General features: G+C 45.5%; 1 protein-coding gene across 1 annotated transcript in view; it reads left to right on the top strand.

Moving 5' to 3' along the window:
* Positions 1 to 27,439, top strand: part of NTN1 (netrin 1) — a 131,266-nt gene that overhangs the window by 94,063 nt on the left and 9,764 nt on the right.

Here is a 27,439-nt window from a genome sequence, read left to right as displayed (position 1 = left end):
TGGGCACAGCAGGTGTACAGACCCGGGAACTCAGGCCAGAGATGGTGGAAACCCCTTATAATGGACACAGCAGGCATGAAGACCCAGGAAACCCAGTGAAGGGATGGGCACAGTAGGAACTCGGCACAGGGATCTCACCAACTGAGTCCCAGAGATAGAGAAGATACTGGCAGGAAGGATGCCTGTCCAGTAGCTCCAAAAAACTAAATCAACAGTTCCAGGTAGTCTGACCTTTTTAAATAGGACATTGGAGAAAGATGACATTAAAAGGCACATAATCTATAATACTGTGACATTAGACAGCTGGAGAACAAAAAAGATGGCCAACATCAGATGTTCAGTATACCAGGAAGTGTGAAGGATCTGTGTTGTCTTATCAGTGTGGCGTGGTTTGATTGCCGAGGTCATTCATTACATGGAGTAGAGGAAGAGAACAGAGTGATAGAGAGATGAGCTCACCAGTTTTCTGCTTCTCCTCTCACTGTCCACTCACAGGCTGGGGGAGGTAAAATAGAAGAATCAGGTCTCCTGACAGACAGGGCTGTGCTGTGTGACAGAGCTTTGCAAATCTCGGGATTCGATGGACACCCCAAAGGTGCTCTATTGGATGAGATGTGGGGAGTGTGGAGGCCATTGGAGGACAGGGACCTCATTGTCCAGTGGTGAGATGATTGGAGCTTTGTGACATGGAGCATTATCCTGCTGGAAGGAGCCATCAGAAGATGGGGACACTGTAGTCATAAAGGGATGGACATGGTCAGCAACAATACTCAGGTAGGCCGTGGTGATTAAACCATGATCAATTGGTACTAAGGGGCCCAAAGTGCGCTAGGAAAATATCCCCCCCACACCTTTACACCCCCACCACCAGCCTGAACCGTTGATACCCCATCCCCCACACCATTACACCACCACCACCAGCCTGAACCGGTGATATCCCATCACCCGCACCACCAGCCTGAACTGGTGATGTCCCATCCCCCACACTATTACACCCCCACCACCAGCCTGAACCGGTGATACCCCATCCCCCACACCATTACACCCCCACCACCAGCCTGAACCGGTGATATCCCATCCCCCACACCATTACACCACCACCACCAGCCTGAACCGGTGATATCCCATCCCCCACACCATTACACCCCACCACCAGCCTGAAAAGGTGATACCCCATCCCCCATTCCATTACACCCCACCACCAGCCTGAACCGGTGATACAAGGCAGGATGGATCCATGCGCCTAATTCTGACCCCTCCATCTGAATGTCGCAGCTGAAATCCAGACTCATCAGACCAGGCAACGTTTTTCCAATCTTCTGTTGTCCGAATTTGGTGATCCTGTGCCAATTGTAGCCTCAGTTTCCTGTTCTTAGCTGACAGGAGTGGCACCCGGTGTGGTCTTCTGCTGCTGTAGCCCATCTGCTTCAAGGTTGGATGCGTTGTGCGTTCAGAGATGGTATTCTGCATACCTTGTGTGTAACGAGGGGTTATTTGTGTTACTGTTGCCTTTCTATCATCTGGAACCAGTCTGCCCCATTCTCCTCTGACATCAACAAGGCATTTTCCTCCACACAACTGCCGCTCACTGGATATTTTCTCTTTTTCCCACCATTCTCTGTAATCCCGAGAGATGGTTGTGTGTGAAAATCCCAGAAATCCTCAGACCGGCCCGTCTGCCACCAACAACCACGCCACGTTCAAAGTCACCGAGATCCCCTTTCTTCCCCATTCTGATGCTCGGTTTGAACTTCAGCAAGTCGTCTTCACCACGTCTAGATGCCTAAATGCATTGAGTTGCTGCCCTGTGATTGGCTGATTAACAATTTGTGTTACCGAGCCATTGAACAGGTGTTCCTAATAAAGTGGAAGCCTGAGAGTATATACTGTATATACAATCTGTGTGTTAGCTTTGTGTTACCTGTTGGCTGTGCTTCATAGGTGGCCATTGGCGTAGGAACCAGGAAATCTAATGATAGGGGAAGAGCATCCATTTAGTGTATATATATAGGTAATAGGCAGCAGGGGCGCAGTGACATCACTGAACGAACAAGGACAAGTCCCAGAGTCCAACCTGTCATTTTCTGAATGCTGCAGTCAGGATAATGGCTGTCAAATGACAGGTACAGATCGCTCCCCCGTGGCACAGCTATCCTGCTAATCCTTCAGACATCTGAGGGGATTAGGACGACAATGTGGAGAAGAGCTCAGCGTGAAGTGTGGATGTCGCCCCAGGCGCTCGTTTGAAGGGGAATAACCACCGATAATAGGCAGAGCCGTCGTCAGGGTGGAATGTAAAACGCCGCGGAGGGCTTATTATCCGCTGACAAGTTCTCGCTGTCTCTTCATCGCCACTTTATATTAATCTTTTCTTCTTCTTTTTTTTTTTTTGAGACACGTGGAAGTCTTAATTTATATTCATTGGTATTTTATTCGTCGCTGATGTTTTCGAACAACAATAGACGTTTTTAACATTCGGGTCATTAGATCTGACCTCCGGCCTCCTCTGGACTGAAAAGGCTTACTCTGATTTCACTGCACACTGTGGGCTTCTCACCATGTGCATTAGAAGCTGCAGCAAACATGGGCATGCGCACAGAGTGTGCCAGGTGTGGGCACACCCTAATCCCCCCCCCCCCCGCCTATGTGGTGCAGATTTCCCGTTTAGTTACCTGATATTTCACTAAAGCCCCCTAAAAATGAAAAAAAAACACTGACACCGACCGCTGCCCCTGCTGACACCGTCCGCTACCCCTACTGACAGTGACTGCTGCCCCTACTGACACCGTTCACTGCTCTACTGACACCGTCCGCTGCTGCACTGACACTGTCCACTGCCCTACTGACACCGCCCACTGCCCTACTGACACCGCCCACTGCCCTACTGACACCGCCCACTGCTCCACTAACACCGTTCATTGCCCTACTGACACCGTCCACTGCTGCACTGACACCATCCACTGCCCTACTGGCCCCGTCCGTTGCCCTACTGGCACCGTCTGCTACTGCACTGACACCGTCTACGGCCCTACTGACACTGTCCACTGCTCCACTGACACCGTCCACTTCCCTACTGACACCGCCCACTGTCCTGACACCGCCCGCTGCCCTACTGACACGTCCGCTGCTCTACTGACACCGTCTTCTGCTCTACTGACACCGTCCACTGCCCGACTGACACCGTCCGCTGCTCCACTGACACCGTCCGTTGCCCTACTGACACTGTCCACTGCTCTACTGACACCGTCCTCTGCCCGACTGACACTGTCCACTTCCCTACTGACACCGCCCACTGTCCTGACACCGCCCGCTGCCCTACTGACACGTCCGCTGCTCTACTGACACCGTCTTCTGCTCTACTGACACCGTCCACTGCCCGACTGACACTGTCCGCTGCCCTACTGACACCGTCCGCTGCTCCACTGACACCGTCCGTTGCCCTACTGACACTGTCCGCTGCTGCACTGACACCATCCGCTGCTGCACTGACACCGTCCGCTGCTCCCTTACCACTGACACCGTCCTCTGTCCTACTGACACGGTTTGCCTTTCGAGCTGGTCACCTGACCAAAAGCCTTTCGAGCTGGTCACCTGACCAAAAGCCTTTCGAGCTGGTCACCTGCTCAAAAGCCTTTCGAGCCGGTCACCTGACCAAAAGCCTTTTGTGTCGGTCACCTGACCAAAAGCCTTTCGAGCTGGTCATCTGATCAAAAGTCTTTAGAGCTGGTCACCTGACCAAAAGTCTTCAGAGCTAAACACCTGACCAAAAGTTTTCAGAGCTAGTCACTTGAATAAGAGCCTTCAGAGCTGGTCACCTGACCAAAAGCTTTCAGAGCTAGTCACTTGAATAAGAGCCTTCAGAGCTGGTCACCTGACCAAAAGTTTTCAGAGCTGGTAATCTGACCAAAGGTCTTCAGAGCTGGTCACCTGACCAAAAGTTTTCAGAGCTAGTCACTTGAATAAGAGCCTTCAGAGCTGGTCACCTGACCAAAAGTTTTCAGAGCTGGTCACCTGACCAAATGCCTTTCGAGCTGGTCACCTGACCAAAAGCCTTCGAAGCTGATCAACTGACCAAACGCCTTTCGAGCTGGTCACTTGTCCAAAACCCTTCAGAATTGGTCACTTGACCAAAAACCTTTCGAGCTGGTCACCTAACCAAAAGCCTTTCCAGCTGATCACTTGACCAAAAGCCTTTCGAGCCGGTCACCTGACCAAAAGCCTTTCGAGCTGGTCATCTGACCAAAAGGCTTTAGAGCTGGTCACCTGACCAAAAGTCTTCAGAGCTGGACACCTGACCAAAAGTTTTCAGAGCTAGTCACTTGAATAAGAGCCTTCAGAGGTGGTCACCTGACCAAAAGTTTTCAGAGCTGGTCACCTGACCAAAAGTCTTCAGAGCTGGTCACCTGACCAAAAGTTTTCAGAGCTGGTCACCTGACCAAATGCCTTCGAAGCTGGTCACCTGACCAAACGCCTTTCGAGCTGGTTACTTGTCCAAAACCCTTCAGAGTTGGTCACTTGACCAAAAACCTTTCGAGCTGGTCACCTAACCAAAAGCCTTTCCAGCTGATCACTTGACCAAAAGCCTTTCCAGCTGGTCACTTGACCGAAAGCCTTTAGCATCTTAGACCTGCTGAGTTCACATTGGCTATTTTTTTACTTCATTGTGGATCATGTTACCAACTGCTTCTAGTCTTGTAACCAGCACTGGAAGGAGCATACAGCAGCCTTTTCTCCAAGGAAAAGGAGATGCTATTTAACTCTCTCTTTATAACTGGTCACCTGACCAAAAGCCCTCAGCATTTGAGACTTGTTGAACCCGCATTGGCTAATTCCCCACTTCATTGGGGATCATGTAACCAACTGCTTCTAGGTTTGTGACCAGCACTGGAAGCAGCATACAGTAGCATTTTCTCCAAGAAAAGGCAGATTCAAAAACCATAACTTTTGTGAAATAACTTCCCCAAATGTACCCAATTTAACAATGGTCGTCTTCTGCACTGACCGCCACTCTCCACAAATCTACAACTCCTCCTGTATCTCTTTCAGCCTCGTATTGAAGGGATTTTTTTTTCCTTCTCTGCAACATCGTCCTTTGTTCAGTAATTAATCAGTGACTGTTTGAACTCCCTCTTTCCCAAGGTGCTCTGGACTCCTCAGCGTTTCGATGGCAATAGATAAACCCTCATCCGCGCCGGAGGCTGCCTCGTCTTCTCGGGCAGAATGCAGAGCTGGGTTTTGCGAAGAGCTCTCTCTCTCTCTCTTTCTTTTCTTGGCAGAGGTTGGAGGATTCCAATGAGTATTAGTAATTCTCTCTCTTTCTCCGCTTGCATTTCATTACATTCAATTACTCGATCCGCGCAGGGCCGGAGCGGAGTGTGTAACTGCCTGAGAATGTGCTCGGTGTGGTGTTCGATGTGAGCTCGCTCTGTCTCATCAGGAGAATGCAATATTCTAAACACGCCAGGTCGTGTTACGGCTTCTATTCCAACTTCCATGGAAGACATCTCCTTGCCGATTTCTGTTAGTGTGGGGGCGCCCGTAAATATGCGGTTTTATGCTTTTCTTAGCCAATTATCATCATTGCTTATTACACCCACTGGTGTGCAAGGGTGTCTGTAATACTGTTTGTATTGTAAGTCAGGCTTCTATGGAATTATCCCATATTTGTAGGACTAGCGGACCATTTGAAGGAATGAGCTTTAATATTCCAAGGCAGTGTTTAGCATTCGAATGCAGTACCGCTCCAATGCATGTGTATGCGACATTTAAACAGTTTTTGCAGCCGTTTGTGGTCACTTTGAAGCAGCAGCAGGAATAAGGGCTGGATGCTTCCATGAAAACGCAACGCTTTGCACCGCCTTGAAGTTCTCATCAACCCAACACAATTTTAGGGTTGCGTGTAATTTTATTTAGTGGGGGTTCAGTCTAGGGCAGGGGACTCCAAACTTTCTAAACAAAAGGGCAGTTTACTTTCCTTCAGACTTTAGGTGGGCCAGACTGTAGCCAGTGGGAGTAAACAATGGTCAATTTTTGGTATTAGAGTAATAGTGCCCCATCCTTGGTGTCAGTGGGAGGACTTATAGTAGGTGAGGTTGAAAAAAAGACACAAGTCCATCAAGTCCAACCTATGTGAACTTATGTCCCATTGTTAATGTCAGTGAGAGGAATAGTGTCCCATCAGTGGAAGGAATAGTGCCTCGTCGTTAGTGTCAGCGGGAGGAATAGTGCCCCATCGTTGGTGTCAGTGGAAGGAATAGTGTCCCATTATTGGTGTCAGTGGGAGGAATAGTGCCCCATCATTGGTGTCAGTGGGAGGAATAGTGCCCCATCATTGGTGTCAGTGGGAGGAATAGTGTCCCATCATTGGTATCAGTGGGAGGAATAGTGCCCCAACATTGGTGTCAGTGGGAGGAATAGTGTCCCATCATTGGTGTCAGTGGGAGGAATAGTGCCCCAACATTGGTGTCAGTGGGAGGAATAGTGCCCCAACATTGGTGTCAGTGGGAGGAATATTTTCTCATCATTGGTATCAGTGGGAGGAATAGTGTCCCATCATTGGTGTCAGTGGGAGGAATAGTGTCCCATCATTGGTATCAGTGGGAGGAATAGTGCCCCATCATTGGTGTCAGTGGGAGGAATAGTGCCCCAACATTGGTGTCAGTGGGAGGAATAGTGCCCCAACATTGGTGTCAGTGGGAGGAATATTTTCTCATCATTGGTATCAGTGGGAGGAATAGTGTCCCATCATTGGTATCAGTGGGAGGAATAGTGCCCCATCATTGGTGTCAGTGGGAGGAATAGTGCCCCATCATTGGTGCCAGTGGGAGGAATAGTGTCCCATCATTGGTGTCAGTGGGAGGAATAGTGTCCCATCATTGGTGTCAGTGGGAGGAATAGTGTCCCATCATTGGTATCAGTGGGAGGAATAGTGTCCCATCATTGGTGTCAGTGGGGGGAATTATATCCTGTTGTTAATGTCAGTGGGAGTAATAGTGCCCCATGGACTGGATAAAGGCAAGTAAAATGCTGCATCCAGCCCCCAGGCCGCAGTTTGGGGACCCCTGGTCCAGGGCACCCAGAAATGAATAATGAGGTAGCGTCCACAACAAGAATTGGTAAATTATGGGTGGGCCTTCTAACCTGAGCTTAATTACTGTCTACACGGTAACATACGGCGCAATCCTTTAACCCACAGAATATGCTTTAACGTAAAGTTCATCTTTTTAAAAAAAAAAATAAAAAGTGAACTAACTCCAAATATCCTGGCTACTACCCTGCACTAAACATTAATTGCGTAATGTCATTCTGCTGAGCCATCCTCAATCTCTAACAATAAAAGCAGGATCTCTCTAAGGCAAGAATCAACAGAAAGTGCGCCAAGTCAAATTCTAAAGGAGTCTAAATTGCTTTGGAATGAATTCCAGGCGTGGTATATTTTTTCTTAGTTACTCCAGTCCAAGCTGGACCAAGGCAACTATGCATTCACCATACCTGGTTGATGCCCCTGGAAGCTGGAAATCACTGTGGTAGATACCGCTACACCAGTGATCTCTACTTGGTTCCAGGTCTCGTGCCGAGCGGCCAGCCTAATGCAATAGGAATACAGGAGGTTGGTTACTCGGCACAGCCACCATTCTACGAATGCTTTGCATTTTCTGGTTGAATGTAAAGGATTCTCTGATTGGACAAGGCTAAGCGTGTGATGGGAGATAATTATGGGGTATTCCTGCGCTATCGTGATCGGGGTTGGAGAGAGAGGAGAGAGTGGACACCCAATCTCAATAAAGGCAAGGACAAGCAGCATACACCGAATGGGGTACAGCCTGTCCCCGGTTAAAACAAGAATGGAATAAAGTGTGGTGCTGCGCTAATCCTAATGAGATAGGCGCATAAAGGCTCTGTGCTCGTAAGCGTCTTAAAGTGCATCAAAATAGGCTTTGCAAATGTAACAGAGCAATAGAGAGATGACCTAATATGGCAATAGTGTCCTTATGTGCTAATAGTGTATATGGTCAAGAAAATCATAATAAAAATACACAATAAATAATAATCAATATAACGTGCAAAGTGATTGGTGCTTAAACATCACAATAGCAAACATAAAAGTATGAGTGAATATAGCTTGGATAGAAATATAGCTTGGATAAAAATAACAGCTGGCTAAGACTATCATCAATCGCCAACTGGCTAAAAACAATATAAATCAACACTTTCGTAGGTGCGTATATAACCAAAGTGCATCCAGTGCAAGTTAAAATGTGATTAGGTGCTTAAGAGTCCATAAACATGCATGCAGATCTGCGTGCAAAATATTCTCAGGTGCAGTGTTCCTTGCGGCGAAAAACAATCAATCGCAAGTCCATAAAACGTGTATTGACTTCCGTGCTAAACACAGGTGACAGTAGTGGTCAGTCTTCATGCAGCAGTGTGCACATTGGTGGGCAGTGGCCCCTTACCTGAAGGTAATGGGGTAAACACGTTTAGCCAATCAGAGGCATGGCAGCCTATGTAGAGATCCTGGGTCTAGTCTGCAGTGGAGGATGGTGGAAATATGGTCCTATCCTGATCGCTTCTATTGTAGGGGCGTCTGGTCCTTCCAAGTAGTGTCCCGGGGTCACCCAGATAGATTAAGAAAGGAAGCCCACAATAGTGTAGTATTGCATGGAAGCGTATCAGTTTTATTACAGCATAAACTACAGTACTTACATAAAAAGTTAAAAACTGGATGGAGATCCGACGAGCGGCGAGCTCGTAATACCAATAACAGTCAGCGTGTGATGGCCCCGCCTCACCTGTCTCCTTCTCCAATTAGAGAATGCTTTTGCATTCATTCAGAAAGTGCAAAGCCTTCTATAAATGGCACCGTGCTGAGTGGCCGACTTCCTGTGCTCAAATTGCATCAGACTTGGCCACTCAGCACGGGACCCAGAAGCTAGTGGAGACCGCTGGTTGATCCAGTTTCCAAGTATGTATATAGTTACATTGATCCAAGCTGGACCATTGTAACTATGTAAACATATACTATACCTGGAATTCTTTGAGGGCCGAACACCTTCCACCTACATCAAGACTTAAGGTCTAGAGATATCTTGAATTGACTCAGAGGCAGGTTTATCTGCATAAATCTACGTATGTGTGAGTCTCCTGGATCAGCAGAGTTTAAATCCCAACCACGGCACTACCCGTGTGGAGTTTGCATGTTCTCCCTGTGCCTGCGTGGGTTTCCTCCGGGTACTCTGATTTTCCTCCCACACTCCAAAGACATGCTGGGAGGTTAATTGGCTTCCTGTCAAAATTGGCCCTTGTTTGTGTATGTATGAATGAGAGTTAGGGACCTTAGATTGGAAGCTCCTTGGGTGTAGGGACTGATGTGAATGTATAATATATGTAAAGCGCTGCGTAAATTGATGGCACTATATAAATACCTGTGATAAATAAATTTCGGGCAATTGTAAGAGTTTGTGCTTTATGAAAAACTTTGGTCAAGATGGACCTGACGGTTTCCCACGACAACATATGAATCATGTTGACCATGCATGCATCATACTAGTGCACCGAACAACCAGCAGTTTAAAAATGTATAGGCGGGGGGAGAGGTTGAAATTGCTGGAGAGCTGCCTGTGTCTATATGATCAGATCAAGGTCGTTGAAGCCGGTGGGCGCTGAGGTGTATGTGGGTGCCATCTCAAGGTGCTGGTCTGTTTCTTTGGGCCATTACTTCCTGACAGCTATTCATCCCCTTGAGTAGTTCTTTTCACTGGCATTAATCTTTTCTGGGGAAGAGTGCTTTTTTTTTTTTTTTTTTTAGTTCAGCCAGCACCCACCTATTTTGTATATTCACCTACCCAAAATCTGGTACATTACACTGTTTTCGATCCACCAAAGACCCATCTGGCCTCTATTGGCTGCCATCCTTGGCTTGCAGTCAGTCGTATCTCATAAGGTCCCATGAGTGGGTGCATAGTCTGCCACATAGTATATCTTTCTGATAAAGCTCATTACGAAACACGTTGAAGAACTACATACGATCCATATTCAAGGATTATTCAGTGTAATTTCTTGTGGTAATGTGGTGTACATGTTGTAAATAGTAGTAGTATCTCGTGGAGAAAGCACACACTCAATGAAAATCACTTTGTCGAATCGGACTCAAACACACAATCCTGATTTCTTGAATATTACCGGTGGTGTTTTCCACAAGACCTTCATTCTCCTTATTCGGCCATAAATCTATTTCCATCTTTACTGCCTTTTCACTTTTACAAGCTGAGAGCAAGCCCTCTACGCCTCAGTGAGTCTCCTGCTGACAATGTACACGTATTAATTCTATACATCCATTGGCTTCATACACATTCCAGCACAAAGATTCTGAGGGATTACAATGGAGTCTTCCCCGTCCCCCATCGGCCACCCCCGAAGCCTAAAATTCAGCAATGGCTGGCCCAGACAATAGGACAGTCCAGGGGTCTCACGGGGGGTTAGACGTTAGGTGAAAGAGACCACCAGAGGTGGAAGGCACAAGACTTGTCCATACATTAGCATCATTGTCCCAGGGGATTCTCTGCGGGGTATTGTATAGGAAGAACAATGGTGCTGAATCCCTCCTTACATTTACCCAGAGCCATTGTTGGGGGGGGGGATATGAATCAATCAGCCCCTTCCTGCTGACAGTAAGTTCTGCCGTTTTGTCCTACGGCGATTTTCTGCCAATACCGCAGAACCTTCCGTACATCGATCTTTTCCCCTTTGTAAAATGGATAATTAAGCACGTTAAAAATATGATGAATCAGCTAAAAAATTTAGCCATAGTTGTAATTTTTTTTTTTGTAGTTAGATTTTTTATTTAGTTACAATGGTTCCAAAGCCCTGGTGCCCAACATGTGGCCCTTGGTGTATGATGTGTGGCCCTTACATCTCAGCAGTCTGTAGTGGGAACATTGATTAGGGTAACAGTATTGACCCCTACTAGTCTTGTGTAACATATTCCCAGTTTCATATTGTCTTCTGCAGCATCTCCCCATCCAACAATGTATCCTGTCCTTACTCTGACCGCCAACAATGTATCCTGTTCTCACTCTCTGACCGCCGACAACGTATCCTGTCCTCACTCTCCGACTGCCGACAACGTATCCTGTCCTCACTCTCTGACCGCCAACAACGTATCCTGTCTTCACTCTCTGACCGCCAACAACGTATCCTGTCCTCACTCTCTGACCGCCAACGTATCCTGTCTTCACTCTCTGACCGCCAACAACATATCCTGTCCTCACTCTCTGATCGCCAACAACGTATCCTGTCCTCACTCTTTGACCGCCAACAACGTATTCTGTCCTCACGCTCTGACCGCCAACAACGTATCCTGTCTTCACTCTCTGACCGCCAACAACGTATCCTGTCCTCACTCTCTGACCACCAATGTATCCTGTCTTCACTCTCTAATCGCCAGCAACGTATCCTGTCCTCACTCTCTGACCGCCAACAACGTATCCTGTCCTCACTCTCTGACCGCCAACAACGTATCCTGTCCTCACTTTCTGACTGCCAGCAACGACCGCCAGCAACGTATCCTGTCCTCACTCTCTGACCGCCAACATTGTATCCTGTCCTCACTCTCTGACCGCCAACAACGTATCCTGTCTTCACTCTCTGACCAATAATGTATCCTGTCCTCACTCTCTGACCACCAACAATGTATCCTGTCCTCACTCTCTGACCGCCAACAATGTATCCTGTCCTCACTCTCTGACCGCCAACAATGTATCCTGTCCTCACTCTCTGACCCCCAACAATGTATCCTGTCCTCACTCTCTGACCACCAACAATGTATCCTGTCCTCACTCTCTGACCAACAATGTATCCTGTCTTCACTTTTTGACCAACAATGTATCCTGTCCTCACTCTCTGACCAACAATGTATCCTGTCCTCACTCTCTGACCGCCAACAATGTATCCTGTCCTCACTCTCTGACTGCCAACAATGTATCCTGTCCTCACTCTCTGACCGCCAACACTGTATCCTGTCCTCACTCTCTGACTGCCAACAATGTATCCTGTCCTCACTCTCTGACTGCCAACAATGTATCCTGTCCTCACTCTCTGACCGCCAACACTGTATCCTGTCCTCACTCTCTGACTGCCAACAATGTATCCTGTCCTCACTCTCTGACCGCCAACACTGTATCCTGTCCTCACTCTACAGTGACCGCTGAGATCTTTTGAGTCCTCTGCAAGCACCTTCCCCTCTGCACACCGATCTCAGAGGGGCTGCTCACTCAGCACTGCCGCCAATCAAAGGGCGCCCCATCTTTTTTTCAATGAATACAAAGTTCTCTGATCTGATGAGGTGGAGATTGTGACATCACTGCCCCTCTTCTCCACCTCGTCCAATCAAAGAACGCCTTGTATTTATTAAAAAAGAAATACAAAGCGTTCTGTGAACAGCGGCAGTGCCCCCCTGTGGTTGGTGTGCAGAGGGGAACAGCCTCTCGGAAGATTGCGGATATCACTGGTGTAGCACCAACTTCTACAGAGATTGTCCCCTTAGGTATGAGCTATGTATCCTTACATTTGCCCAAGCTGGACCAAAGTTAAGCCTAGTACACACTAGGTGAAAACTTGGACAAACGATCGTCCAATTTTACACGAACGTGCGTATCACAATCTACCCGAAAATTATATTAACTTGCCGAATTTTCTCGAACGACAAAGGCAAATGTAACTAGGTACGAGCGTCTTCTGGGTTGATCTCCGCTTCTGATCAAGTGCGGCATTTTCTACATTGAAATGTAGATGGATTTAAGTTTAGCCGGTTCAGCAGGGACTGGCGGAATTTCGACCCATTTATGGAGACAAAGTCTGCACAGTCCTGCAGAAAAAAAATGTCTTCTCGATCGGTGCTGCAGGCTTTAGCTGCAGCGTTTCTGTGTCTTCTAATGGTGGGGAAGTCTCCCTGCTGTCAGCGGGGAGGACACATTCAAGCTGGATGGGGGGGGGGGGGGGGGGGAATCGGATCATTTTTTTTTTCATTCAACCCACTGATTAAAAAAAAAAACAAAAAAAACTGACACATCTATGGCCAGCTTAAAGCAGAGTTCCGGCGAAATTTCTATTTTTTTTTTTTTTTTTTAATTGATCCTATAATTTTTACTAATACAATTCAAAAACTAGTATACAATGTTTATTATGTATTTAGCAAAAATATTAATTTCTTACTGAATATTTGCTGCCTCCTGTTCTGGCCGTTGCCATCATGATTGTGGGCATGTGAAGCCCAATCGAGATCTCTGCCTGGATTAGTTTTGGAGAGGCGCATGCTGGGTAAGCAGCATGTACCTCTCAATCTCGCGCATGCGCGATTCACCAGCCGTAGCGCCGATTGTTTCTAAAGTTGCCATAACAACGGGCGGCGACGGAGGTAGGTCCCGCCCCGTTGTTATGGCAACATCACAGTACTGCCTACAGACTCCTGGGAAATGACGCATTATTTCCCAGGAGCACAGGCAAGGGACGAAGTGACGAGGAGCTCTGTGGACCAGGAAGTGGCAGATAAGGAGGACTACAGAGCAAAAGCGTGATTCTGGTAAGTATAACATTTTTTTTTTCCTCCAAATGTTTTTTTCATAGGTTTAGAGGAGTCCAATTCTGAGAAAAAAAAAATTTCAGGGTGGAACTCCGCTTTAAGTATGCAATAAAGATCAGACCTGGAGTTCAGCTTTCAAACAGCATCTGGCATCTAATGTCATTGTCTCCTCCCTACGCGTTACGTCCTCTGATGAAGCCATGTGACTTTTGATGTAGGGAGGGGCGGATGACGTCACACTACAAAACCCGGAATGAAGGCGGGTCACCAGTTTGTGCGTGACCAAGGATATATAGTTTTCTTTAGGGGAAATTTGCCTCTTTTAATGTGGTGCACCAGAGATGTGCGCATTTTACTAATGAGTGTTATTTCAATACATTTTAATCAAATATTGGTGGGATTTAGAAAGCGCTATGACGACTTCTCTCTAGTGCATGGACTATATTTATTGACGCGCTCATGTCATTTATTATGATTTTATATTTTATGTACAACATTTGGAACTTCCATCATTTGTTTGAACGTGGTGATGGGGAGTGATGGTGTGACTACAGAACAGCTCTGATTTACTATTACAGTTGCTCCAGAGCTTAGGAAATGAGGTAAATGTCTACAAATAATACCCAATCACATGCAAATAAAAAAAATAAAAATAAACACATTTTGGTGGAACATGATTGGATGATGGCAGAGCTCCCCTCATTTACTAAGCTCTGTCTGGTGTAACTGTCCTTGCAAAGTGCTCAGTCTATTTGCCTTTAGTAAATCATCCCCATAGTGTCTTTATTTAACCCCTTCACACCAACGTAACGCAAATATGCGGCTTGAAGCGGTTGCATCGGGGTGATGCTTGCAGCAGCTGCACACATCAACCTGGTACCGTTTTTTAGAGCGGACGGTCGGGTTCCTTGTGATAACAACCAATGCGGCCCGGCAGCCGTTATTATTACAAGCAGCGGGAATGGATAAACCCCACCCCCCCCCCTCCCGCTGCCTTCCGCAGCTCGCCTGGGCTCTCTCGTCACACGGGGAGGCCCGAGCGACAAGTCAGCACGTCCGCCGGCTGGCTGGAGAGCTCCGAATGAAGTCGGAAACGGCTCTGATCGGGTCTCGGATCTAGTTACCCGAAAGCGATGTCATGACATCAATTCCGGTTTACTAAAGACTTAAAGCGGAGTCCCACCCTAAAAAAAAATAATGTTTCCATTAAAAGTCTCCTTTTAACCTATAAAGAAACATTTGGAGGAATTTTTTTTTTTATACTTACCAGAAACGCCCTGTTGCTATGTAGTCCTCGGAATCTGCCACTTCCTGGTCCACGGAGCTCCTCGTGACTTCCTCCCTCACCTATGCTCCTGGGAAATCCATGTGACTTTTGATGTAGGGAGGGGAGGATGACGTCACACTACAAAACCCGGAATGAAGGCGGGTCACCAGTTTGTGAGTGACCAAGGATATATAGTTTTCAAGGATATATAGTGACCAAGGATATATAGTTTTTGTGGGCAATCAGCGCTACGGCCGCCGGTGAATCGCGCATGCGCAAGATCGAGAGGTGCATGCTGGTTACCCAGCATGCACCTCTCCAAAGCTAATCCAGGAAGCAGGGGGCAGACTGACAACTCATGGGGCCCCCGGGCAATAGGAGATTATGGGGCCCCCGGGCAATAGGAGAAGATTATGGGGCCCCCGGGTAATAGGAGATTATGGGGCCCCCGGGTAATAGATTATGGGGCCACACAATATACACACACAGTATACACACACAGACACACAGTATACACACACAGACACACAATATACACACACAGTATACACACGCACACACAGACACACAATATACACACGCAGAATACACACACGGAATACACATACACACACATACAGTATACACATAGACACACAATGTACACATACAGTATACACACACAATATACACACACAGAATACACACAAACACACTGAAAAGGTACTGGAGAGGCGGGGCAGCTACAATATTGGCATAGGTGTGTGCAGCCTAATGCATTAGGGTGTGCACCCTTAAGCTCAAACACACATGCATGTGTATGTATCTACATATATATGACCCCAGCACATTGATCTCCCTGCTGGCACAGTGAAAGAGAAAAGGATAAACACTTCTCTTATGGCAGAGCCGGTAAGAGGGAGATCTTTCCCATGTTCCTGTTGCTACACAGAACGATAACACTAATGCATATGGGGGGATTAGGGTGTGCCTGGGCACACCCGGCACACCCTGTGTGCGCACGCCTATGAATATTGGGATTTTTAAAAAAAACACAGATTTTTACATACTGTCCCTGGTTTTATTGAGGCTGGCAACCCTGATGGGGTCCCTTAGTGGCATGGGGCCCTCAAGCAGTGCCCAAGTGCCCGAATGGTCAGTCCACCCCTGCAAGGAAGCGATCTGGATTAGGCTTCACATGCCCACAATCATGATGGCAACGGCCACAAACGGAGGCAGAGAATATTCCAGTAAGAAATTTATATTTAACCTAAATCGATCATGATCATTGTATACTCCTTTTTTATTTCATTAGTAAAAATGCTAGGATCAATAAAAAAAAAATTAAAAATTTTGCCGGAACACCGCTTTAAGGGCAACAAATTTAAAAAAAAAAACAACAGCATTCAAAACAGCCAAACTTGCCGTTTTGAATGATTTTAAGTGCAGATGTGAAATTTGGGGTCTTATAGATTTCTCCATAAAGAGGACCTGTCACCGACTATTACTCTCACAGGGGGTGTTCACATTCCTTGTGACAGCAATAAAGGTGATCAGAATTTTTTTTTTTTTTAAAGGAACAGTGTAAAAAAAAAAAAAAATTTTAAATCGCCCCATCCCTCCTTGCTCGAAGTGAACGCATACGTAAGTCGTGCCTGCAAATGTAAACAGTGTTCAAGCCACACATGTGAGGTATCGCCGCGATCGTTGGAGCGAGAGCAACAATTCTCCTCTGTAAGACCCCCCCCATACACACTATACACACTATACAACTTTTGTTGTCTGATTTTCTTTAGATTTCCCGAAACTATGTAGTGCCTACAAATTTCAGCTCTTAAGGTTTGACCTCATATTATTATACGGTTTTGGTAAATGTGAAGGAAGAAAAAAAAAAATCGACAGAAAATTGTATAGCGTGTATACAGCTTCGCTCTAAGGCTGCATTCACACCTGAGCGTAGCTTTTCAGGCAGAAAATCGGGCGCTTTTTACGACGTTTTTGTGCCGCTTTTTACCGCGATTTTGCGGCGGGTTTTTTTTTTTTACCGCAATTTGCCGCAATTTTGTGCAGGGCAAAAGGTCACCAATGTAAAAAGCAGAAAAACGCCCAAATCTGCCTAAAAAAAAGGTTCCAGAACTTGTTGGAGCTTCAGGCGTTTTGGAGTGGAGATGTCAACCATCTCCATAGAGAATAATTGATTTTTACCCCTCCAGCGTTTTGTAGCTTCAGGATTTAAGCTACAAAACGCTCAGGTGTGAATGGGGCCTAAACTGGCAACCTGTGGAAATTTTTAAAGCGTCGCCTATGGAGATTTTTTAGTACCGTCGTTTGTCGCCATTTTACAAGCGTGTGCGCAATTTCAAAGTGTGACATGTTAGGTATCTGTTAGGTATCAGCTTTCACATTATACAAAAAAAAATTGCGCTAACTTTACTGTTTATTTATTTTTTTATTCATGAAAGTGTATTTCTTCCCCCCCCCAAAAAAATTGAAAGAATGCTGAGCAAATACAGTATGGCATAAAATATTGCAACGACCGCCATTTTATTCTCTAGGGTCTCTGCAAAAAAAAAAAAAAAAAATTATTTTATACATATATAATGTTTGGGGGTTCTAAGTAATTTTCTAGCAAAAAATATGGATTGGATATAGATGTCAGAAAAAGGCATGAAGGGGTTGATAAGGATGTGTTCACAAGATCTACAAAGTAACAGTTTGTGGAATTTTCTCTGATAAGATTATTAACAAGATGCTGATTCACATATTGAAATAAAATGGGGAAGTGCTGTGGATTCCTCTACATGTTCCTTCAACTATTTTTTAAAATTTTTTTTAGTGATGGTCAATTAGCCGGAGCTAATGATGATTTTTTTCATTCTTCGAGCAGCGTGGTCATATTTTTCCTGCTCCATCAAACTCAAACCTCCCAGCTAGGAGGGGGGGGGGGGGGGGAGAGACCCGTAAACAATAATGAGGCCTAATCTAATTACGTGGTTTATTTGTGCTGATTTGTCTTCCAATCAATCTTGCTCAAGCAGAATAATAGGCAGTTAATTTGCACTGAGCTGAACTCGGCTTGTTGCTGAGCCGCGGGGTTAATGGGGGGGCGTTGGCTGCGATGGGGGGCAGTCGGCTGCTATTGGTGTGTGTGTGGAGAGGAGGGGGGGGGGGGGACACGGGGCTAATTGAGCAAGGTGCCGAGAGACGGTGACACGGGCCTTTCAGGCGGTGGAAAACCTGCGACCGACCTCCCAGCGGAGCTGGTAGCAACCAGTGAAGTATACTAATTATCTTGGCACCGGCGTAAAAATAAAATAAGGCCAAAAAGAGCAAACGCTGGCACAGGGAGGGAAATAATTCACACTGAAGTTTAGGCTTCGCTGGCTGTAAATAAACACTTTGCCATCTTGAATGGCGGTATTATTACTCTTATAAATGGCTGAAAATAGATTGTGTCAGGGACAGGAACCGCTACCGCGCAAGAACGCGTGCTACGCTACATAGATACATAGTACGTTACATATACATAGTACGTTACATATTAGGTTACATAGTACATTACATATACATACTATGTTACATATACATGGTTACATAGATACATAGTAGTTTACATAGTTGCATATACATAGTTGGTTACATAGTTGCATATAGATAGCTACATAGTAGGTTACATAGATACATAGTAGGTTACATAGATACATAGTAGGTTACATATACATAGTAGATCACATAGATACATAGTTGGTTACATAGTTGCATATACATACTTACATAGTAGGTTACATAGATACATAGTAGATTACATAGATACATAGTTGGTTGCATATACATACTTACATAGTAGGTTACATAGTTGCATATACATAGTAGGTTACATAGTTGCATATACATAGTAGGTTACATAGTTGCATATAGATAGTTACATAGTAGGTTACATATACATAGTTACATAGATACATATTAGGATACATAGTAGGTTACATAGATACATAGTAGGTTACATATACATAGTAGATCACATAGATACATAGTTGGTTACATAGTTGCATATACATACTTACATAGTAGGTTACATAGATACATAGTTGGTTGCATATACATACTTACATAGTAGGTTACATAGTTGCATATACATAGTAGGTTACATAGTTGCATATAGATAGTTACATAGTAGGTTACATATACATAGTTACATAGATAAATATTAGGATACATAGTAGGTTACATAGATACATATTAGGATACATAGTAGGTTACATAGATACATAGTAGGTTACATAGATACATAGTTGGTTACATAGTTGCATATACATAGATACATAGTAGGATACATAGTTGGTTACATAGTTGCAGATACATAGATACATAGTAGGTTACATATACATAGTTACATACCCTGTTTCCCCTAAAATAAGACCTAGCGTGATTGTCGGTGATGGCTTCAATATAAGCCCTACCCCCCAAATAAGCCCTACCCTGTTTCCCCGAAAATAAGCCCTACCCTGAAAATAAGATCTACAAGGACTTTAACTAGGGCTTATTTGGGGGGTAGGGCTTATATTGAAGCCATCGCCGACAATCACGCTAGGTCTTATTTTAGGGGAAACAGGGTAGATACATAGTAGGTTACATATACATAGTAGGTTACATATACATAGATACATATATATAGTTACATAGTAGGTTACATAGTAAGTTACATACGTTTGTGCTTGATCTGATTCTTTTAGCCTTGTTGGGTCCAGGCAGAGGCGGGAGCGTTGAAATTAGAAGAAATGGTCGCACACCATTACATTATTGACTAAGCGCACGTGAAGTGTACGAAACGCGTCTACCCAGCATTCTGATGCCTGTAAAATTGTTGGGATGTCCAAATAAAGAGGCTTTTGATCTACAGTGGTGTGCGGACATTTCTTCTCATTTCATTGTGTGCGGAGGCGAGCCGAGGGCGAGCACCTGCTGGATCGTGAGGCTTCCTTATCTCAACCTGGAGCAGCGGGTTTTCTTCTTTTCCAGAGGCAGGAGCGTCGCTCAGAGCGTCCGATTTGGATTTTTTTTTAGTTTTGTTCGTGGAACCCTGTACTAGGGCTGGAGGGTGAGAGGAAGAAAGCAGCACAAGGAAGCCAATCAGTTCATGTGCTGACAGAGAAGTATGCCGATTCGAGGAGAGAGGGAGAGGAGCACGTCACTGTGCTGCTTTTCCTTTCACTGTCCAGTCGCTGGGTTGGGTCCAGGACAGGCTCAGAGGAAGGGGGCTGAATAATGCTGAACATCAGTTTGAGGATATCTAGTGGCAGGATAAAAGGTGCTGCGGGGGAAATCTCTGGATTGAAGGTGAATATTTTTTTATTTTATCTTTTAACGAGCTGTTCATTTTTATTTTTTTTATTTTTGGGCCGGTCATAGGGCACAGGTACCGTGTCTACAAGTTACAGAAGGTCACAAACAACTGCAAAGTGATGTGTTCGGGGTAAAGGTTGTTTCTTGGCTTTTGACCTGAATGCCAATTTTTGATGCCGAATTAATTTAGAAGTTGCTTTATTCCCGGTTAGTGATGGGCTCGGGGGCGTGTTCGGATCAGGAAGCCGGCACTGCACACCACCAATCATAGGCAGTGAGGTATTTCCCGACACATACACAGGCTGCCTGTGATTGGCGGTGTGCAGTGCCGGCTTCCTGGCGGCTTCCATCTGAACACGCCTGAGCCCATTCTTAGTCCTGGTTCACATTGCAGCACATAAAGTCACATGACAAAGTCAAAACAAATACATTTTAATGGGTGTCGTTTTCATCAATGCAACTCAAGTTGCAGCGACAAAAAAAAAAAAGAAAAAGTTTGTGCACTTTTCCTGGTACTTGAGCACCATAGACTCAGGACCGCTGAGAAGGCAGTACAACCAGCCCTCCTGTACTGGGCCCGGGCACCGTCAGTTCAGAAGGGGGATCCAGGCACCTGCTGAGCCAGAGGACCGGCTGTACTGTCTTATTGCAGACAACGATCCTCTTCTGCCGTCCCCTGCAGCACTGCCAGCTTCTCCTCCACTTTCTTTCACCATCTGCACTGCAGAGGGATTGCACATGCACCCCTTCAATCTGCTGTCCTGCACCCCCCGCCCCCCGTGTGCCCCCCCCCCCCACAGCAATTCTGGCTTCTCTCCTATTCCTGCTGGGAGTTGCTGTGGGCACACATGGGGGATGTTTCAGGATAGAGAATGGGGGAGGGGGCCTCTAAATATATAGTTTCCTGACCCATTCTGTTCCTGAATGAACACAGCGAGCTCAGTACCAATTACTCCTGTGTCCATTCATCACTGAAGCATAGTAAACTGTGTTTACTGTGCTTCAGTTTGTGAACGAGCAGGAAGCCTTGGAGCGTTTTCTTTTCATTCATCTGTGCTGCCGAGGCTGATAAATCTCTGTCCTCGGTCACTTTCTGTAGGCTGTATGGGGCCCGTGATTTCTTAACATCAGCTCTGCATAGACTGCAATGTTAAATCACAAAAGTCAGGTCACACAACTTTGGGGTGGCGGCAGTGTGAGCCGAGCCTTAGAGTAGACCTTCACTCTAATATAGGGGTCTCAAATCTTTCTAAACAAAGGACTAGTTTACTATCCTTCAGAATTTAGGAGGGCCATCCTGTGGACAGTGGGAGTAAAAAATGCCCCATCTTTGGTATTAAGAGGAGAAATACTGCCGCATTGTTGGTGTCAGTGGGAGGAATAGTGCCCCATCATTGGTATCAGTGGGAGGAATAGTGCCCCATCATTGGTGTCAGTGGAAGGAATAGTGTCCCATCATTGGTGTCAGTGGGAGGAATAGTGCCCCATCATTGGTGTCAGTGGGAGGAATAGTGTCCCATCATTGGTATCAGTGGGAGGAATAGTGCCCCATCATTGGTGTCAGTGGGAGGAATAGTGCCCCATCATTGGTGTCAGTGGGAGGAATAGTGCCCCATCATTAGTGTCAGTGGGAGGAATAGTGTCCCATCATTGATATCAGTGGAAGGAATAGTGCCCCATCATTGGTGTCAGTGGGAGGAATAGTGCCCCATCATTGGTGTCAGTGGGAGGAATAGTGCCCCATCATTGGTGTCAGTGGGAGGAATAGTGCCCCATCATTGGTATCAGTGGGAGGAATAGTGTCCCATCATTGGTGTCAGTGGGAGGAATAGTGCCCCATCATTGGTGTCAGTGGGAGGAATAGTGCCCCATCATTGGTGTCAGTGGGAGGAATAGTGCCCCATCATTGGTATCAGTGGGAGGAATAGTGTCCCATCATTGGTGTCAGTGGGAGGAATAGTGCCCCATCATTGGTATCAGTGGGAGGAATAGTGTCCCATCATTGGTGTCAGTGGGAGGAATAGTGTCCCATCATTGGTGTCAGTGGGAGGAATAGTGCCCCATCATTGGTATCAGTGGGAGGAATAGTGTCCCATCATTGGTATCAGTGGGAGGAATAGTGTCCCATCATTGGTGTCAGTGGGAGGAATAGTGCCCCATCATTGGTGTCAGTGGGAGGAATAGTGTCCCATCATTGGTGTCAGTGGGAGGAATAGTGCTTCATCATTGGTGTCAGTGGGAGGAATAGTGGCAATTGTTTGTATCAGTGGCAGGAATAGTTTCTCGAGTGCTGGATAAAGGCAAGCAAAGGGCCAAATCCAGCCCCCGACCACTGCTCTAAAGTATGTGTCATGTTACCCTTTTAACGAACCCCTTCCCGCTCCCGTTTTTTTCCCGTTTTTTTTTAAGAACTTCTAGATGCCGGGAGGAGGGTCATGTGACCACTGTGTTTGTCTGTCACATCATCGGAAAGCCCCCTATCGCAAGTATGCATCAGGAGCTTTCCGGTCCCTGCAGTGACTGTGCTGGGAGCACGCAGAATGCACGTTCTCCGTACAGTTTTGCGTTTACATAGGGCCACATTTGTGCAGCTTCTCGCCCTTAAAGCCTATCCGCCGAGGGGCCGCATATGTGTGTGCGGCTGGCGGGAAGAGGTTGATTGCTGCAACTTTTGCATTTTTCACCTAGGTGAGAATTAGGTTTTTGTCCCCCCCCCTTGCACATTTGCAGATGTACCGTAAAGCTTCGGATCCTGCGTGAGCCTTGCGGCACATCTGCGCACATGTGGGTTCCCCGAGCATCTGCACATGTGTAGGGTTTCCCCTGCATGCGCAAAGACAACTAGTAACATACCTTTGTGCATGTGAGGTAAATCACCGGCACGTAAAGAGGTGTGGAAGGGCTCTGCCAGGACCCGAAGGCATGGTAGAGCTCTTATGCACATCTGCGCACGTACCTTAATGTTGGCGCCTGGGGGGAGAGGGGGCTGGGCAGAGCTACTACAGGGAGAACTGATGGCGCTCACACACCGAAAATTACCAAATTTTGATGAAATCCAAGAAAAAGTAGAAGGTTTCTCTAAGGTACACAAAGGTGGGCGCACACGTACTACAGAAATCGCCAGCATTCCACTAATTGCTACAGATGGGTGGTGGATTCACACTAACAAAAATTGCCCAGCTTAAAGGTCGTCATTGGATCCATAGAGATGTTTTTTTTGTGATGAGAGATCACTTGCTTTCGATAAAAAAATCAGTTTTTTTTTTTGCTGTGAAATATCTGACCGAATGGTGCATTGGACGCAATCCTAAACTCTGCGTGGGCACCACGGCAGACCAATCAGGCTGAGGCCTATTGTGATATAAAAAGATTTATTGACACGGTAAACCTGTGGGCAGGCATGAGGTTGTCTCTATGGCAACTTCAAACTTGCAGGGCGGAATTACAGGCCACATCGTCGTTTCACGAAAAGGTCCTCTGGTCTCCCCCTGACAGAAATGACTAGTTCTGCCTCACATCCACTAACTATATATTTAAAGCACTTCAAATCAGATATCTGAGAGCTGAGGAACCATCTCCAAGAAGCCATTTTACCCCCACAGTTGCTTGTGACCTGCTGTGATATGTTTGCTAAGACCTGTTTAGCCAAGACTGGTCTAGTCCAAAAACCAACGGCTCACGCGTTGCTTCTTTTTAGTCCATTTGGTTCAATTTAGACATTTCTTGGGCCAAGTGGGTGATGGGTGGTCCACGCTGGGCTTCCCAAGATGAGCATTTCCAACCATAAACTCACTTTTTATGGACCTAGAGTTGCCCCCTCATCCCTTTAAACCCAAACACCTTTGAATTACACGGGTTCTGAGGCTAATTAAATTCAGATCAAATTCAGACCTTTTGTTTTCTCATCAAGAATACGGCACAGGACTATCCCTTTAAACATACACCTGGTTGCAGAGACATTTGCCTCAGAAGAAACAAGTTCAACATCAAGCCAGCATTTCCCCGTGGGACTTCTGCAGTTGTCAATGTGAAATTCCACCCTTCAGTTCCGACCCTACTGTGTGGAATGGCGTGAGCTAATTTTTTGTATTGCCTGATTCCCCCATCAGGGATAATTCCCCCCCACTTTCCGTTGTGTCATCAGGACAGGAAGCAAAGAGAACCTCCCCCCTAGTGGTGTCAGGTTTTTGTTGCCATTTGTGTCACCAAGGCAAGGAAGTGGTGGGGCATCTCTGTAAGGACATGGTAAAGTTTCTACTTTATTGTAGAAGAAAAAAATTAAAAAAAATCACACACAGACACACTATCTATGGCCTTCCACCACCCTAATTTATGAACTATCTCTCCCACTGTCAGCAGCTTCACAGCCGCCTCCATGGCAAACCGTTCTATTCATCATCTCCTGCTGTCCCATGACATGCTGCTGAAATATGCAAGGTCTCCTCAGAAGAGCAATGGCCTTGTCTTTCATCCCTTAATCGTCTTACGAGCTGGAAAACCATTTCTGATAATACACTCCGTGCCTCGTTTCTCACTCCTGTCTGGATTTCTCCTTCACACTTCTAAACAGCTACAACCCCCCCCCTCTCTCAATGCATTTCAATCTGCATTTATCCTAAATCCGCGTTATTGTCTCATTCTCGTGGATCGGAGATTCACAGCTCTTGTATGCATCAAGTTCAACCTTTGCAAAAAATTTCAGAAGCCACCAAAAATCTGTAGATTAGTCAGGAATTCTGCAATTTTCATGGGGCGCAAATTGGTTGTGCGTATTCATGGCTGAACTGAAACAATTCAGTTAATCGCGTAGATTGCAACCTATGTACAGTTATTAATTATTTCAGCGGTAAAAATTTTCAGCTTTCAGGTCAAAGCCCCCAAGATATGAACATTGGGGTTGGTTTACTAAAACTGGTGCAGCTGTGCATGGTAGCCAATCAAATTCTAACTTGAGCTTGTTTACTAAGCTTTGCCAATAAAACCTGGAAGCTGATTGGTTTCTATAGACAGCTGCACCAGATTTTGCACTCTCCAGTTTTAGTAAATCTCCCCCCACTGAGTCCATTGCATTAGTTTGGATTGAAATGCATTGTTTTTGGTAACCTGGATTGATAAACTACCATCGCAACCTTTAACTTCTAAGTAACTAAAAAAAACGTACCATAAGGATGCTGGAATGTTAAGTGTCTCATCTCCAACCTTCATGTAGCAGTCCTGGCTGACACCACACAGCCTGGCCCTGAAGCTCATCTTCAAACGCAGTCCATCACCGGCATTCCACTTCATTCTCATTTCAACTTCAACTGATCAAAAAGTACATCACCTTCTCTCTCCATTGATACCTCAGTCTGGTTTACACCTCCTATCATCACCTATCATCTAACAGAATATTTAGGCACACTTACCATGGACACGGCTGTTGTAGAAGCTGTTATCTCCAATGTTCTCATTTATCCAAGTCATGGTATATCTAGTAATATACCAAAACAAAAAGTACTACAGTCTAGGTGGGACTTTTGAGGCACAAATCCATTACATCAATAAAATTCCAGTAATTTCATTACAATCTATTTAAAAGATTTCTATAAAAAAAAACAAAAAAAAACATGAGTGTCATTATATCTCTCAACCACCTCCTATAAGTCACTATATATTTATTATATTCATTCATACCCACTGGATGACTCCAACCATATTCAATGATATAATATGTTATGTAGCTCGACTCGTTTCCAGGAACTCAGTCCACTTCATCAGGAGCAGGTGGTGGAGATATCATTAGTAACTCTACAACATATTAAAAAGTATAAACAATTAATATACACATATCCACAATAATCCCTACATTTTTTTCCATGCCGATCACAATTACCTTAAAATTTCCAGTTGGGACGCTTAAAATGGCGTCAACAAACAGGGCCCCTCCAACAGGGCCCCAGGAGATGTTCTTCCACACACACTGCCTTCTTTGATGGCTAGCCCCCCCAAAAAAGGAAGGAAAAGGGGTTCTGGAAAGAATAATGATTTACATATCTAGTAATATGTTGGTTACATTCAACTGGACTTCATCTGTAATGTTGAAGAGATTTTGTAGTTCGTCCAAGCCACTTCTTTAGTTCTCATGCAAATCAGGAAAACACCCCAGATTTCTTTCCACACAGGTAGTACAGGTGCACTACTATGGCGATTGGATTAAGGTGAGGATATGCTGGGGTATCTACCTCATACTCATTACAAATGAAGAAGTGGTTTGGATAGGCTACAAAACATTATAGAATAAATCCAGTTCAAAGTCACTAAATACCACTAGCTGTACAGGTTATTTTCAGATGGTTTTGGGATTAGGTAGATGGAACCCAAGTTCCTTGTAGAGTTATTCACTTCAAATGTGTCTTCCTGTTTTATTTGAGTTTGGCGCGCCAGAGCAGCTTGTGAGATGATTAAGGGATGAAAGACAAGGCTCCACCAGCGAAGGTGGTCGTACCGATAGGTGCTACAGGACTAGGCATATTCTCCCACAAGTTTTCTTCTATAAGCATCCAAAACTCTGCCTTTTATCAATTACAGCATCCATCCTCAACCAGGTTTCCGTGGAACCCAAAGGTTCCTACAGAGGTTGCTATGGGTTTCAAGAGTTGTGGCTGAAATACTTCCAATGTAATGGTGCCTTCAAAGCTCTGAAGCCAAAGCCACATAACAAGGCCAGTGACCTTCTGACCACTACTTTCTTCTGGCCATCAGCTCCTCCTACTGGCCACTGATGTAAGGGCCATTTTCCCAACTGGTTTTAGCAGAAGTTCTCTGAGACTTTCAAGAGTTCCTCTGAAGTAAGGTTGAGATAAGCTGACCTACATGGAAGATATCCCTTTCTTGGGGAAATCACTAACCTGCATACAAAATGGAGCTAAATCCAGTATTGTACGAGGTTAGTGTTTGTTCTTGATATACGAGAGGTCTTCAAAAAGTTTCCACACTTATTTAAATAACTTAAAAAAAAAAAAAAAAGCGCGGAAAGGTTTTGAAGAACCCTCATACAACTGCATGGTAATAACCACAATGGACATAAATCTTTATAGCTTACATAGTTGGCAAGTTTTTTTCACAAAAATCATTTGTTTTGCTTTATAGCACCTAACCAAATTGAACCTGGACTGGATAAGGAGGGAGGAATAAAAGTTGTGCTAACTTTACATTTGTTGTTCAGAAATATTTTATTGCCTGAGCAGAGAAGGGTCCAAGTGACATGTCCCATAGCAAACTGCTGGCCCCTG

Source organism: Aquarana catesbeiana, linkage group LG12 (assembly GCF_042186555.1).
Source record: "Aquarana catesbeiana isolate 2022-GZ linkage group LG12, ASM4218655v1, whole genome shotgun sequence".
Lineage (NCBI taxonomy): Eukaryota > Metazoa > Chordata > Amphibia > Anura > Ranidae > Aquarana > Aquarana catesbeiana.
Note: the sequence above shows the minus strand (reverse complement) of the source record. Positions and strands in the feature narration are given on the sequence as shown.